The sequence below is a fragment of the Lathyrus oleraceus genome, chromosome 5, assembly GCF_024323335.1.
Source record: "Lathyrus oleraceus cultivar Zhongwan6 chromosome 5, CAAS_Psat_ZW6_1.0, whole genome shotgun sequence".
In the NCBI taxonomy this organism is placed as follows: Eukaryota; Viridiplantae; Streptophyta; class Magnoliopsida; order Fabales; family Fabaceae; genus Lathyrus; species Lathyrus oleraceus.
The window spans coordinates 646667566-646683617 of record NC_066583.1 but is presented as its reverse complement, the minus strand read 5'-3'; positions in this window follow the sequence as shown (position 1 = coordinate 646683617).

Here is a 16052-nt window from a genome sequence, read left to right as displayed (position 1 = left end):
GTTGACGAAATGACTATCTAAATAAACCTCAAAATGATCAAGAGAAACTATACTAACTAATGTTTCAATAAAAACAAATGGAAAATCATAGAAACAAAATGATCAAAATACAAACTAACGTAAAACCCTAGACAAAATGATCAGTGAAAAACAAAGTGATATATAACTCGTTTCAGTGAAGAACAAACATGTTGCGAAAATGGCATTTGATGAATATCTGTTGGAAGAGTTTTGATGATATCAACTTAAAAACCGCCTATGGTTTTTTTACAAAATGAGAGTGACGAAATGATGTTTGAGCATTGATAGGTAAATGAAAAGTTAGAAACTAGCTAGATTGTAGTGTGAAGTATTTCATGCAATATACGTGTCACGTCGGTTTTATATAAAAAGTGATATTTAATTTGATATGATAAGATATACAATAATTAATATCATACAACAAATAAATAAATGAACTATTTAACAAATTATTTATTATAAAAATATAGAAATTATATTTTGTTGGATATATTACTAGTTTGTTTTGGAGCATCATTATTTTGCTGATATATGGAAGTGTGGACAAATTGAAGAAACTGGTATCAAATATCAAATAAATAAGGTGATAGAAATACTCTAGATGATCATAATTTGAAGGATGAAAGAACTTGAAACATGACAAAGGTGAAAAGAAATCAGCACAAAACAACGTTGAAACTATAAAGTAAGTTGGATAATGATACAGTAAAACTCACACATGAGCATTTTTAAGTTTTACACATAAGCATTTTCACGTGCGCCATCACACATTCATCACCGCCTTCCATTCCCTTCATCACCGCCTTCAAATGTTCATGCAGGAACCCACCATGCCGTGTTATTGAAGTTGCTGCTACAACAACCACCACCACTATCTCCGCTGCCTCGATCGTTTCACCTCGTAGGAAGTAGGAACTAGTTAGGGTGTAGGATGTAATGACAATATATACACTAGTGTAGATATGGTATTTTACACTAATTTTTTTCGGTGTTGTTGTTATCGGTATTGTAAGTATGATTTTGACACCTATTTTAAAAAATGTCTGGTAAATCAATTTAATACTGGTAATAAACTGGTGTTATAAGTGTTATATATGGGTGTTAAAACTAACGTTATACACCTTTTTTCTCCTTCAAAGAGGTGAAAACACTTATAAATCATACCTACTTTTTCCAAAAACACTTATAAATCATACCTACTTATTCCAAAAACACTTATAAAGCATACCTACTTTTTCCAAAACCACTTATATATATATATATATATATATATATATATATATATATATATATATATATATATATATATATATATATATATATATATATATATATATATATATATATATATATATATATATATATATATATATATATATATCGTACCAATTTTCTCCAAAATTAGATGTTAAAAGTTTAATGAAGTTATTTGGTTAGAAACCAACCTTTCACACCTGATTTTTTTCTTAAATTAGGCGATAAACTTTTCTTATAATATCCGTATGACATATGTATCACACATGTTCTTTATTAAAGTTAGTGTTATAAATGACATCGAGTGTGATTTAATTTTAAATGAACCAACAACAAATATTATTCCTTAAAATGGATGGAGAAAAATATACAACATGACTATTTAATCTTAAATCAAATTGAGGTTATATTTGACACTTATAAATGTTTTATTATTATTTCAACTAAATAAAATTAAACTCACAAATTTTAGTTTAAATTTAACAAATCATACCAAAGAGTGTAAATCCAAATTAAAAAGAAAATTATATTAAAAAAACAATGTTAATTAATAATTCAATATTAATTCTTCTGAAACATCATCTTTTATCTAACTCATTATTTCTTTCTCTTCAAGTTGATGTTGTTCTTCAACTATTTGCAAAAAGAATTGAGTACAAAATTGTCGGATATCATTAATAACATCTTTGTCATATAATGATGGGTAATCATATATCTACAAATATAAACAATAAAATAAGTTAAATGAAAACATGTTAAAACATGAAGTGATATGATTTATATATTAAACATTAAAATATTTTATTATTACCTCATGTAATCCTTGGAATATATTGTTTGGATGATGTCAAAAATATTTTTCCTAACATAAGAACCACAAACCCAACTATTGTCTTGTTGATATGCCTACAAATTAAATGAATAAAAAACATATAATCATATATATATATATATATATATATATATATATATATATATATATATATATATATATATATATATATATATATATATATATATATATATATAATATATATATATATATATATATATATATATATATATATATATATATATATATATATATATATATATATATATATATATATATATATATATATATATATATATATATATATATATATATATATATATATATATATATATATATAGTGGCGGAGGCAGATAAATTTTTTGGGATGTCCGCTAACGTAAAATAAAGATTATAAATAAAATTTAAAAGTATTTAAAATAAAACATTAAAGTTAAAATAAATACAAAGTTAATTACTGAAAATTTAAATTACATGACTTAAAACTACCTTAAAGTAATGCTTTACACGTTCTGAGTGACTTGAAATCGTCAATAATTGACTCCGAACTAATGTTTGCACTAATCTCCCCTTCAATATATATTGACATGCTATCTCCAAGAAACCCATCATCCATCTTGTTTCTCAACTTAGTCTTAATAATTTTCGTTGCTGAAAAAGACCTCTCAGTTGTGGCCGTAGAAATGGGAAGAGTCATGATAAGACGAAGTAGTCTATCAATCAAGAAGTAAGTTTCAGCCTATCCAGATGCAACCAAACATGAACATAGTTCTTGAATAGTTAATAAATTATTCAAATTTGATGCTTGACGAGCAACAAATAGAAAATATTAGAGTTGAAATTGCAAATTATTCTTCTCTTGATCACTAAAATCCATAGGATAATATTTTTCAACTAAAGAACAAATAGTATCAATGCTAAAAGCTTTATATCCATCCTTAGGAGATAAAGAACAAGAAAGAGTTAACAAATCCATTGCCTGCTCACTGAATCTGCTATTCAACTCTTATAACTGTTTGTCAATGGTAGTCAAAAAGATTTCAACTTTAAAGTAATGTTGAATTGTGACTTGATTCTCTTCAATACGGGAGCGTCGAAATCTTGTTGTTGAATGAACATCATTAAGATCAGGATCTCAATACCATGCTTTTCACAAAAAGATACCACTTTAGTAAACAATATATCCCAACCATTTTCTCTCAAACCTTGAATAAGATGTTTTGTTGAAAGAACCAAGTTCATAGGATTAACTACATCTTGATTTTTTTTTTGTAAGGCTTGACAAAGCATATCTGTTATTCCCATGATTTCTTTCATCAAGTGCAAAATAAATATAAAATCAAATGCCTTCAAGTAATTGTAACAACTATCTGCATCGCCACGTGTAGCATAACTCCCTCTATCTTTTACAAAAAAATTTAAAACTAAACAAGTTGCTTCATACATGTTTATCAAGCTAGAAATTGAATCGTAATGTGATCCCCAACGAGTATCTCCAGCTCATTTAATGTACCAACTTGATTTGCACCTTTACCAGTTACAATCTCATCAATCTCTAACAAATAAGCAATTTCTTCTAATTGGGCAGCTTGTAACTCATCATGACGCTTTGTAGAAGAACAAACAACATTCACAACAAAGATCAGCTTCTCAAAAAAATTATGAACAGGTTTGACTTCTCTTGATGATGTAACTAATGCAAGTTGCAATCGATGAGCAAAACAATGAACATAGTATGCATAAGGACAATCCTTCATAAAGAAGGCTTATAAACCATTCCATTCTCCCCTCATATTGCTAGCACCATCATACCATTGGCCATGAATGTTAGAAATATCAAGGTTATGTCGAGAAAGTATATCACATATTGCTTCCTTAAGAGTTAAAGATGTGGTGTCTTTAACATGTGCCACATCAAAAAATCTCTCTTGTATTAAACCAACTTTATCAACAAATCTTAATACAAGAGACATTTGTTCCTTTTTTGACTCATCACGAGCTTCATCAACAACGATACAAAATTTGGAATCACCAATTTCCTCACGAATACTCTTTTTCACCCTACTAGAAAGAATTTGCAAGAGCTCTTTTTGAATTTGATGTGAAGTATACTTGAAATTTTGTGGAGCATTTTCCAACACAACTTTTGCAACTTCGTCATTGTAGGATGCTAAAAGTTTCAATAACTCAAGAAAGTTACCTTGATTTCTTGATTTGTTACTTTCGTCGTGACCCCTAAAAGCACAAGCTTGTAGTGTTAACCAACGAACAGTGTCAATTGAAGTCTTGAGTCGTAACCGATTATTCATTCTTTGATTTGAACTTTGCACTTGAATAACATTTCTAATATGACCATCTTGATTCAACAAATCTTGACAAGCTTTCATTGCGTTGTTGTGTGGTGAACAAGGATCCTTCCCTATGTGTTTAAGAAAGGAACAATGTTTTCCATTCCTAACTTTCTTCTAATTTCTAAAACCCATAGAAATAAAGATAAGTGATCCGGGACGTCCACTTAGTTTTTTGCTAAAAAGGTAACATGGTAAGCAATATGCGACATCTTCAGATGGTGAATATTCTAACCATGATGGAAATATGCTAAACCAAGTATGTTGAAACCTTCTCGGATGATCCTCGTTACCGGACAAAGGATAGTTTTCTAAATGAATTTGATATGGACCCCATTTTAGATAAGCTCTTCGTATTGCATCCACTTGATTTGGTGGATATTGCCAAATCGGAGGACGCTTTCCAGGATCGCGTTCCAAAGAATTTTCAAAACCATAATGCTCTTCAATTGTTGGATTCTCAAGAACTGTTTCAGATTCGGATGTCGGGATTATAATTTCTTCATCTCTCTCTTCTCTTTCAATTTCACATGCTTTCCTTTTGAAAAAAGAATCAATTTTTCTATTATTCATCTTTACTCTTCCTATAATATCATATCAGATCCAAAAATCAATTTAGAGAACATAAAAATTAAAAGAGAAAAAAATTAATAAATTTAATTAATCAACTTTAATCCATTTTCAAATACCGGTAACTTCACTATTAGAAATTAGCAACAACAATGATTAAATAAACCTTATTACAGTGTATAACTATATTTGTAAATTACAGTGTTATGAATTGGCTTAATAAACCTCATATAGATTATTTTAACACATCAAGAAAGAAGAACCCTAAAAATCTCAAAAACACAAATCAAACAATCACTTTAATTTGTTACTTTTTATAAAAGAAGAATGAATAAAGTTTTTTACCTGTTAGATGTCAATCACTTTAATCTGTTCTGATTCCGGTGCCGGTAGCAAACCCATGTGAGAAAGAAAGGAAAGGTAGGAGCTTTTTACCTTATATGTATTTTAACCTAACTTTGAATGAAAAAGAAAAAATAAAAAATAATTTTAATTTAAAATAAGGATGTTTTAGTAATTTAATATATATGAATTAAAAAAAATTGAGGGGTGGCCGTGGCCTTCCCACGTCCCCCCTCAGTTCTGCCACTGAAAGTTACACGTCATATATATATATATATATATATATATATATATATATATATATATATATATATATATATATATATATATATATATATATATATATATAATACTAGAGTTAAGTTTACCTAAACCTTAATCTTCAATTATCCTCAACATACAATTATCTCTACACATGATTGTCTCGGAAATATGATATATACTCAATAATACCTATGTTAATCTCAATAATATAAGTCATATCCAACAAGTAGTTTTATTGTTTTCGACAATTAAAAATATCTAATATAAATCATCATCAACTTATATATAACAAATAATTATATTGCAAAGACACATTTTTTATATATTAATTTTTATTCTAATGTAAAAATAATATATCTGTACAAAATTTAGACGGGAATATCATACCTCCAACTTTGTTCCATTTTAATTTATTCTACTATAAATTATGCTGAAGTAATTGAGTATTATTTAAATTTTTATAGTAGAATTTTATTAAATTTTTATTTAGTATTATTTATATTGGAATCGCTAATAAAAAGTAATGTCCTTCAGATTTATCTTAGAATTAATTATTTTATTCAAGGATGTATTTATACTTTTATCGTTTTACAAAATCTATGTTATATTTTTAAGGCGACCACTCTAGTAGATTTGCTAATTGTTACAAAATAAAAAGGAGAGTTGATAATTCTTGTTGAAGGCACTTATTTTACACAGTCACTTACATTACAACTTCTACATTCTTATTTAAATCTTTAACTAGAGTTATAAGAAAAGATAAATATATATTCTATGAAGTAAAATAAAAAAGATGTAGGGTAGTGAAGATTCAATATGTAAAACCAAATAATTATATGTTTGATGGATTTTAATGGGATTTGGATGGGAGAAAATATATGTACCTTTGATGGAGTTTAATGAGATTCGGGAAGTATTGAATATTGTGAGACTTCTTCTTGTGGAGCAATATGTTTGTGAGAGACATGTCTCATATTCACCCAAAACCTTAAGGTGATGGATGAGTGGGTTCTCTCACTTATAAATGCTTAAGTCTCCACGTTACCAACCAATGTGAGACTATTATCCATATTACTCACACTTGATACATTCTCAATAGTCCTTTATATACATGTTATGCTATGCTATTATATATCATCACAACAAATTATCTCTCTTGATTTTGTAGGGTTCAATGTAAAGTCCTGGTCATAATCTTCAATTCTAGTTGTATATTTAGCTAGTTTTGTGGTGAAAAGGAAAAGATACTGTGATATTTTCAGTTGTCTTTTTTTTAATTTGATTTTGATGGATAGTTAATATCTATTGTAACCATAGTTACAGATTTTAATGAGACTAATGAAAAGATAGGGTCATTCTAGAACTTTCAAACATACCAAATCTCACCCTGCTAAATTATAACACATATTATATAGATCAACCATTTGCATAGACTCTCAAGCTTTATTTGTAAACAAATTAAATATTATATTTTTTAAAATATAAGTTACAATAATATTTACTACATTAAATTTGTTTTGATACATGTAGTCACTCACCTTAAAAGAAAAAGAAATCTATAAAAAAAATTAATCACGGGTTTTTTTGAAAAAATTATATGAGAGAAAGTGGATTACGTGATATTTTTATGTTTGAGACTAATAAGTTACAATGATTTTTCTTATAAATAAATCTCAAATGAGTACCTAATAGAATAAATCTTTGACTAATAAATTTTCAATTATTTTTTCAATTCAATTTAAGACATTAAATATAGACACTTCACGTTTTAGAGAGAATTCAAATCTGGTGGTTTGTGATATTGTAAACTTTAAATTGTAAAAGAAAAATATTAATATGATTTTTGTACCACTTCACACATGTCTCAAACTAATTGATATTTTGTAAATTATATTTTTAGGTTTGATATATTGTGTTTTTTTGTTACAGTTGATATATTAAGTTGAGGGGTGGTCGTGGCCTTCCCACGTCCCCCTCAGTTCCGCCACGGTTAATATATATATATATATATATATATATATATATATATATATATATATATATATATATATATATATATATATATATATATATCAATAAATTTATGACAATTTACTTACCTGGATAGATATAAAATTAGGTTTTTATTCGTAATACAGCCTCTCGGGATGTTATACCTCACACTGCGACAACCACAATCAATTTCGTCGGACTGATTAAAATCACAAAAGCCTTTACGCGATCGTAACACGACTACAACGCGAATGTGTTTTAAACCGATAACATGTAGCCATTATAATGCTATCAATCAATTCGATAACGAGAATAAGTTATGTGGTATTGTGTTGTGTATCTATTATGCTAACAAAGTAGAAAATAAATAATAAAATTATGCATAATTGACAAACTAGGGATGAGAATCATGGGATATATAACCTCATCGCACAAAGAGCCTATCTGTTAACTACAAAGTAACATATGTTATGAGAAACACTTAGAATAGACTAATCTTTTTAAATACATAGAAATAGATGGAAATACAATAAGAGAGGACTTGAAAGAGCGAGTTGATATTTGTAACGGATGATATGATTAATATTAAGTAAAAGGTCATACTACAATCATCTTGATACAACGTCGGTGAGTTGCAAGCAGGGAACACTATTTAGATCAGTAATTCCAATTCAAAGAAAAAATGAAATCTAAAAGAGAAAGACTACATTTGTGATTCAAAACCGACTTCGAGAGAAATTAAGTATATTCTTGATTGGTTTATGAATGATTTTTTTTTTAAATCAAATAGAAAGTTTAAATGAGAATAAAAAAATGGGCGTGCGTGCATATATATATATATATATATATATATATATTATTTTCTTAAAACCAAGTATCTTGTATTAAACAAATTTATTTGTTTTAAAAGTAACATACATTAGACATTTGTTTTTCTAAAAATTGGTATCATTTATTTATATAATTTTGATATCATATTTATAAATTGGTTTAGCAATATATTTATTTTTTCTAAATAAGGCACCAAATTTAATTTTGTTATCACATTTAATTTTTTTAATATCCGGTATTGTTTTACATGTATATGTTTATTGATTTTTCTTTTATACTTATTTTCTTTAAAATTAAGTATTTTATATTAAATAAATTGATTTGTTTTAAAAGTAAGATACATTATACACTTGTTTTTCTAAAAATAAATGGTATTAATGATTAACACTAAAACTACTCAACCCACCTTGCCGTGTTATTGAAGCTGAAATTCTGGTGTAGTCAGTATTCAGATGTTCTACCTCAAGTCATGACATCTGATCTAACATTGTACATACAGCAAGACAGTTATTACACCCTGTACTAATGTACACCCTTTTTATTTTTTTTCAGTGTCACATCCTCTCATTCTATGTCATCCTAGAATGGAGGAACACCTAGTTATGTGCACCATAACATTCACCACTGTTGTTTTCCTGCACAGTTGTCATCATGATGTCTCAATCCTGTTTTGAACATCATCTGTTACATTGTTCCAGTTTGTTGGTCATGTACTTGTATTTCCTAGATTAAAGGTTGTAACAAGTTAAACTAATCTCCACTTATTAAGGAGCTAACAAATAGATTATTTGTTAGGTTCATTAATTGTAGCTTAGTTGTTAGTTTCCTAGATTTTAGAACAGCTGGTGGATTCCTGAAGAATAGCCTGAGAAAAATCCTGAAACAGAAAAACTAACCATCCAACAATATAGCATATGCTGTCAGGAATGAATGTCACAACATTCCGTCTGACATCCAAGCCCAGAACCATATGCTCAGTCTGTTTAGTTCCTGAACACAGACTGCTAAATTTGCTGTACTGTAAAAGACCAACCAGTCTCTACTTCAGTATCAGCTTACTGGAAGAACTGTCAAGACATCCAGTTTGACAGTTTCCCACAGCTCTTTTGGCCTTGTCTGATATGCTTTTGAAAACCAGACTTCACTACATACTGAACTGAATTCATCAGCTTATTAAACAGTATGTGCTGTTGTTGATGAATGTCAAAACATTCTGATTGACATTCCAACAGAAGGCTATGTATCAGGTTTGTTATTAACTTGATTGGCAGACTGTAACACAACCTGAATTATGGCAGACATGATTATAACATGCAGAGGTAAACAAACACAGGAAATTGTTAACCCAGTTCAGTCCAACATGACCTACATCTGGGGGCTACCAAGCCAGGAAGAAGATCCACTATTAGTAGTATCAATTCAGAGTTAAACTCCCCCGTTTACAACTCCTCACTTAATCCCTACCCAATGCAATCTATACCTAGGAACTCCTAGATAGAAACCTCCAGTTTCCATTCCTATCACTACAAATACAATGTAATGTGCAAACACCTTGAACTTGCTTCACAGCTTCATTCAAGAACATAATTACTCTTGCCTACAGGCTTTGAGTAACAAACACTCTCAGGTTTACCACTGAGAGACACATGGTAACCTTCCCACAGATTGGGAGGTTTACCTTACACACACCCCTAAAAATTCATTCTAAGAGGCTTACAAAAACTAGATTACAATCAGCTATTTATAACCTAATCACCCAACTGGATTTGGGCCTTCAGAAAACTGCAGCAGACTTGTTCTTTGCTGTTGCAACTTCAGCAGAAAAATTCTGCTACAAACAAGGTCTTCAAGTTCCTAAACTCTCTCCATATATATCTCCATGTTTAGAGCCTATATATATTCTGATTTAGTCTTCAAGACCTCCACATGGGAGTTAGGATATTCACCAGATATCCTTGCTGATCCCATGACATATACTGAATTAATTAATTTAGTTTCCTACACATGTGCGATGTCACAGACCTGATGTCGTGACATCGTACATGACATGTTGGTCCAGATGTTGAATTTCTTCAACCCAACATATTAAAACAACAGAGATGATTACATTATTTGTTTTCTAAAATTAATGCCAATCCTAAGGAATCAACAATCTCCCCCTTTGGCAAATTTTAGCTAAAACAAATAAACAATACACTGGACAAAACATCCCAATTTGGGAATGCTCTTCATCTCCGTCATTGGCTCCACCACCACAAACACCAAAGTTGGTGTACATGGGGAAGAAGGGGGACAATACTCAGTTGTACCAGAACCCTTCCCCTCAACCGGAGAGCTTCCAGAAGAATATGTAATGCTGAGTACATAGACAATGTAACTCAGATCACAAGGCACAACTGTCTTCTTAACTCAGATCACAAGACACAAGTGGTAAACCCAGTTGGTGGATTTTGTGCCTGATGCCAACTTCTGTTTGCTGCCACATCCACAGTTGGCTTTCTTCTGGTACATTCTCAACCCTAGGACTATATTTTCTCTCCCCCTTTTTAGCTAAACATTTGTAAAGGCACCCTTCACAAAACCAGATCCAGGCGCAGCTTGCCCAAATCTTAACATTCCTGCATTCAGCCAGTATTCAACAAGACCTCTGTCATCCCTCCAGTAGATACTTGACACCTAGCACTGCTACAGCCAACTTTTCACACTTCAGTTGGTGGTTACTCCCCCTGTACCACACAGCTGTAGCCAACAGGCTTATTCTGGTTTATCAGACTTAGCCACATCACCCTTATAATTCCTAATGACTTTAAGATTCAGAAGGAATTAACAGCACTGTCCAGGGCAATGTCATGACATCCGGTCAGACATTCTTCTGCTCACTCAGCCTTGCTGCACATCACAGCATCCTGATAACTACCTAGTCATCTGGGAACACATAGACCACAAGCTTGGTGATTGCTTGCAGCACAAAGGCACAACTCCCCCTGTCATGGACCACCTACTCTCTTGGAGGTCACACATATCCAACTTGGTTGGACCTTCACCTTCTTCCTGATTCAAAAAGAACTCAACCCACTTGATGAATGGAAAACATAAGACTCATCTTCATGTCTTCAAGAGCGCACCCTCTGAACAACCCTCTTGGTTGAACACATCCACACCCAGAGTCAATCTCTCTTCTAACCAGAACAGACGGCCACTTCACAAAATGTTCTAACATTCGTTAGGACATCCATCACACATAACAGGGAACACCATCTGATAGTCTTCAGATATCACTGAGTCACCAGCTTGATCAAGAAGAACCCAGACATAAGTTGGGACATAAACCTTTTCATCCCATTACATGAGATAATCTTCCATAGATGACTCAGAACTCCTACCACAAGCTCCAAGGGATGAATAGAAAACTTCTCCTTTTGTCTTTAACTTAATACTTTTCTGTTCAAAAGTAATTTGTCTCAGACTTTCCTCAAGACTAATCAGCTGCCTTATGTTGATTACCTTGATTCTTCGAACTCACTTCTGAGATAGACCAAATGCCACTGGTTGATTACCTCCTTCATGAATTCTCATATGACAAGGTCAAATGCTGCCTTTTGACCTTCCCAAGTTTATCAGACTTCTCCCAAAGATATTCTGACCTTTCAAGTGAGATTTGAACTTGAAGTGTCCAATCTACAACCCTGTAGATCCTTCTATCTCAAGTTGATGTGCCACTTCATCAACTAAGAATCTGATGCAGAACCGAATGTCACAACATTGTGCTTGACATCCAGCTGTTGAATTCAGCTCCTTCTTCTGCCACTTGAAAGAACTTCCTCCCTTCACAGAACAAGAGTTCAATGTTCTCATAGACTTGATTGTGGAACCAAGTTTGAGTAAACAACCTCCATCCTGTAGATTTGCAGTTAAGTCATCCAAGCTCACACCTTGATGAATCCCTGCTTCTTCTCCAAAGACATCAGACACTCTGATGTATGAGTCTTCAGAAGGACCAGTTAGACACTAACCCTTCAGCTTTACCAAGGATTCCACATCCTAAGGCAAGGCTGTTTCCATGATGTCAAGACTGCTGCCACTTGTTCTTGACTTCACAGTGTGCATAAGCTAATGCACTTCCTAACCTAGATCAGAAATAAACTGATCCAAGTAACCACCATCAAGACTATGATGTCTTCTTCTTCTTGTACATACCAAGGCTGAACATGTTTCTTGCCAGGAAACCATTTCAGAGATCATATGCTTTTGCTGCCACCAAAGAGATAGATCATACCCCAATGTACTATCCTTCCTGTGATTCTGCACAGGGTCTTGAAGAAGAGATGTTCCAACATCTTTAAGAACATCAGTTATCTTGAGCTCCAAGGATAATCAATTAAATACTTGTACTTGACACAAGTAGACATTGATCTTAAATCCTTTCCCAATTATCCTTTCAGATACTTCCACCATAAGAGTGCTTTGAGGATACTCTTCTAGTGTCAACATCTTCTGCTTGCAAGCACCTTAATAGTCTTGAGACTCTTTCCAGATTAGATTCACCCTTAGGAATGAGAGAGATGAATCCTTCCTTGCAAATGTGTCACACAACAATCAGAACCCATGTGACACAGGTCAACAGCCAACCAGACCCTAGGCTGACCAGACTTGAGGAGGTTAACCAAGACTCCCCCTCAACTTAACAATCATGGATACTCCACACCAATATCCATGCATTGTACACATATGTCTCAACATGACATACACTATCCCTTACCAGTGGCAACTAACTCCTCCAATCACACCAATCAGACTTCAGCTGACCATAAGTACTAGTGAGACACACAACCCTAGTCGATAGTAGATATGCATTGTCAGATCATATTACCTCAACCAACCTTTGAATCTTCATATTCTCACTCCTAGTAAGAACTGCCACTTCTGAACGTGGTGTTTGAATAACAAGATTCATGGTTCCAACCCCCTTAAATGATATCACAATCAGGTTACCCCATTATTGACTGCTAACATCCAGGAGACTTGTCTTCCAACACACCATAGTACTTCAGGGAACAACTATCCAATCCTGATCAAACTGCAGGAAGATGCCTAACAGCAGGAGATTGCACAAAGTCACATCTCAACCAGCTCAACTTCTAGGGATGACCTTCTTGAGCACACACCCAGTTGACCCAGTTGTCAACTTAGCACACACAGATGTCTCCTCTTCCAGGTCAGGAGTAGGTTCCAAACAGAATTATCCCTTTGTTTGAGCCCTAATACATCTGCTCTTCAACCAGTAGCTGCATACTTGTTGAACAACATGTTCTAACATCACATAGAACATTGGTTCCACCTCCTTGGAACAAACCTTCCTTGAAGGTCTTCAAGGTCTTCATATACACTACTCAAGAGAGTAAGAGAATCAGTAATTAAGTGACTCTTACCATCCTGAAGTGAGAACGTCATGATGAGTGGACTTGAGGAGACTCAAGTATCTTTGACATCTTCAGTAGATTATGATGAGATCTTGAACACAGCAGCCTTTCATCCACATGAGGGGAAACTACATCAGAGTTTGAGTTCTGCCAGGTATTATGCAGCGGAAATCATAATACAACTCAACCTGTGAACACACACTTCACCAGATTGGCCTCCAAGACCATACCAGGTTTGAATGTGATTAAGTACTGGCACAGCTGTCTCACACTCAGCCCAATTGCCAATCTCCAGAGACAGGTACACACCATTCCTGTTATGATTAGTCCATCCACCTACTTCAAGGGACCATTCAGGGAATTTCAGAACCTTACCCAGGTTCCAGCTTCAGTACTAACATAACTCCTTGCCAGCTACCAGAAAGTATCACCCATGGATCTCATCCAGAGACAGAACAGGATGCCTGCTCTGATACCAATTGAAATTCTGGTGTAGTCAGTATTCAGATGTTCTACCTCAAGTCATGACATCTGATCTAACATTGTACATACAGCAAGACAGTTATTACACCCTGTACTAATGTACACCCTTTTTATTTTTTTTCAGCGTCACATCCTCTCATTCTATGTCATCCTAGAATGGAGGAACACCTAGTTATGTGCACCATAACATTCACCACTGTTGTTTTCCTGCACAGTTGTCATCATGATGTCTCAATCCTGTTTTGAACATCATCTGTTACATTGTTCCAGTTTGTTGGTCATGTACTTGTATTTCCTAGATTAAAGGTTGTAACAAGTTAAACTAATCTCCACTTATTAAGGAGCTAACAAATAGATTATTTGTTAGGTTCATTAATTGTAGCTTAGTTGTTAGTTTCCTAGATTTTAGAACAGCTGGTGGATTCCTGAAGAATAGCCTGAGAAAAATCCTGAAACAGAAAAACTAACCATCCAACAATATAGCATATGCTGTCAGGAATGAATGTCACAACATTCCGTCTGACATCCAAGCCCAGAACCATATGCTCAGTCTGTTTAGTTCCTGAACACAGACTGCTAAATTTGCTGTACTGTAAAAGACCAACCAGTCTCTACTTCAGTATCAGCTTACTGGAAGAACTGTCAAGACATCCAGTTTGACAGTTTCCCACAGCTCTTTTGGCCTTGTCTGATATGCTTTTGAAAACCAGACTTCACTACATACTGAACTGAATTCATCAGCTTATTAAACAGTATGTGCTGTTGTTGATGAATGTCAAAACATTCTGATTGACATTCCAACAGAAGGCTATGTATCAGGTTTGTTATTAACTTGATTGGCAGACTGTAACACAACCTGAATTATGGCAGACATGATTATAACATGCAGAGGTAAACAAACACAGGAAATTGTTAACCCAGTTCAGTCCAACATGACCTACATCTGGGGGCTACCAAGCCAGGAAGAAGATCCACTATTAGTAGTATCAATTCAGAGTTAAACTCCCCCGTTTACAACTCCTCACTTAATCCCTACCCAATGCAATCTATACCTAGGAACTCCTAGATAGAAACCTCCAGTTTCCATTCCTATCACTACAAATACAATGTAATGTGCAAACACCTTGAACTTGCTTCACAGCTTCATTCAAGAACATAATTACTCTTGCCTACAGGCTTTGAGTAACAAACACTCTCAGGTTTACCACTGAGAGACACATGGTAACCTTCCCACAGATTGGGAGGTTTACCTTACACACACCCCTAAAAATTCATTCTAAGAGGCTTACAAAAACTAGATTACAATCAGCTATTTATAACCTAATCACCCAACTGGATTTGGGCCTTCAGAAAACTGCAGCAGACTTGTTCTTTGCTGTTGCAACTTCAGCAGAAAAATTCTGCTACAAACAAGGTCTTCAAGTTCCTAAACTCTCTCCATATATATCTCCATGTTTAGAGCCTATATATATTCTGATTTAGTCTTCAAGACCTCCACATGGGAGTTAGGATATTCACCAGATATCCTTGCTGATCCCATGACATATACTGAATTAATTAATTCAGTTTCCTACACATGTGCGATGTCACAGACCTGATGTCGTGACATCGTACATGACATGTTGGTCCAGATGTTGAATTTCTTCAACCCAACATATTAAAACAACAGAGATGATTACATTATTTGTTTTCTAA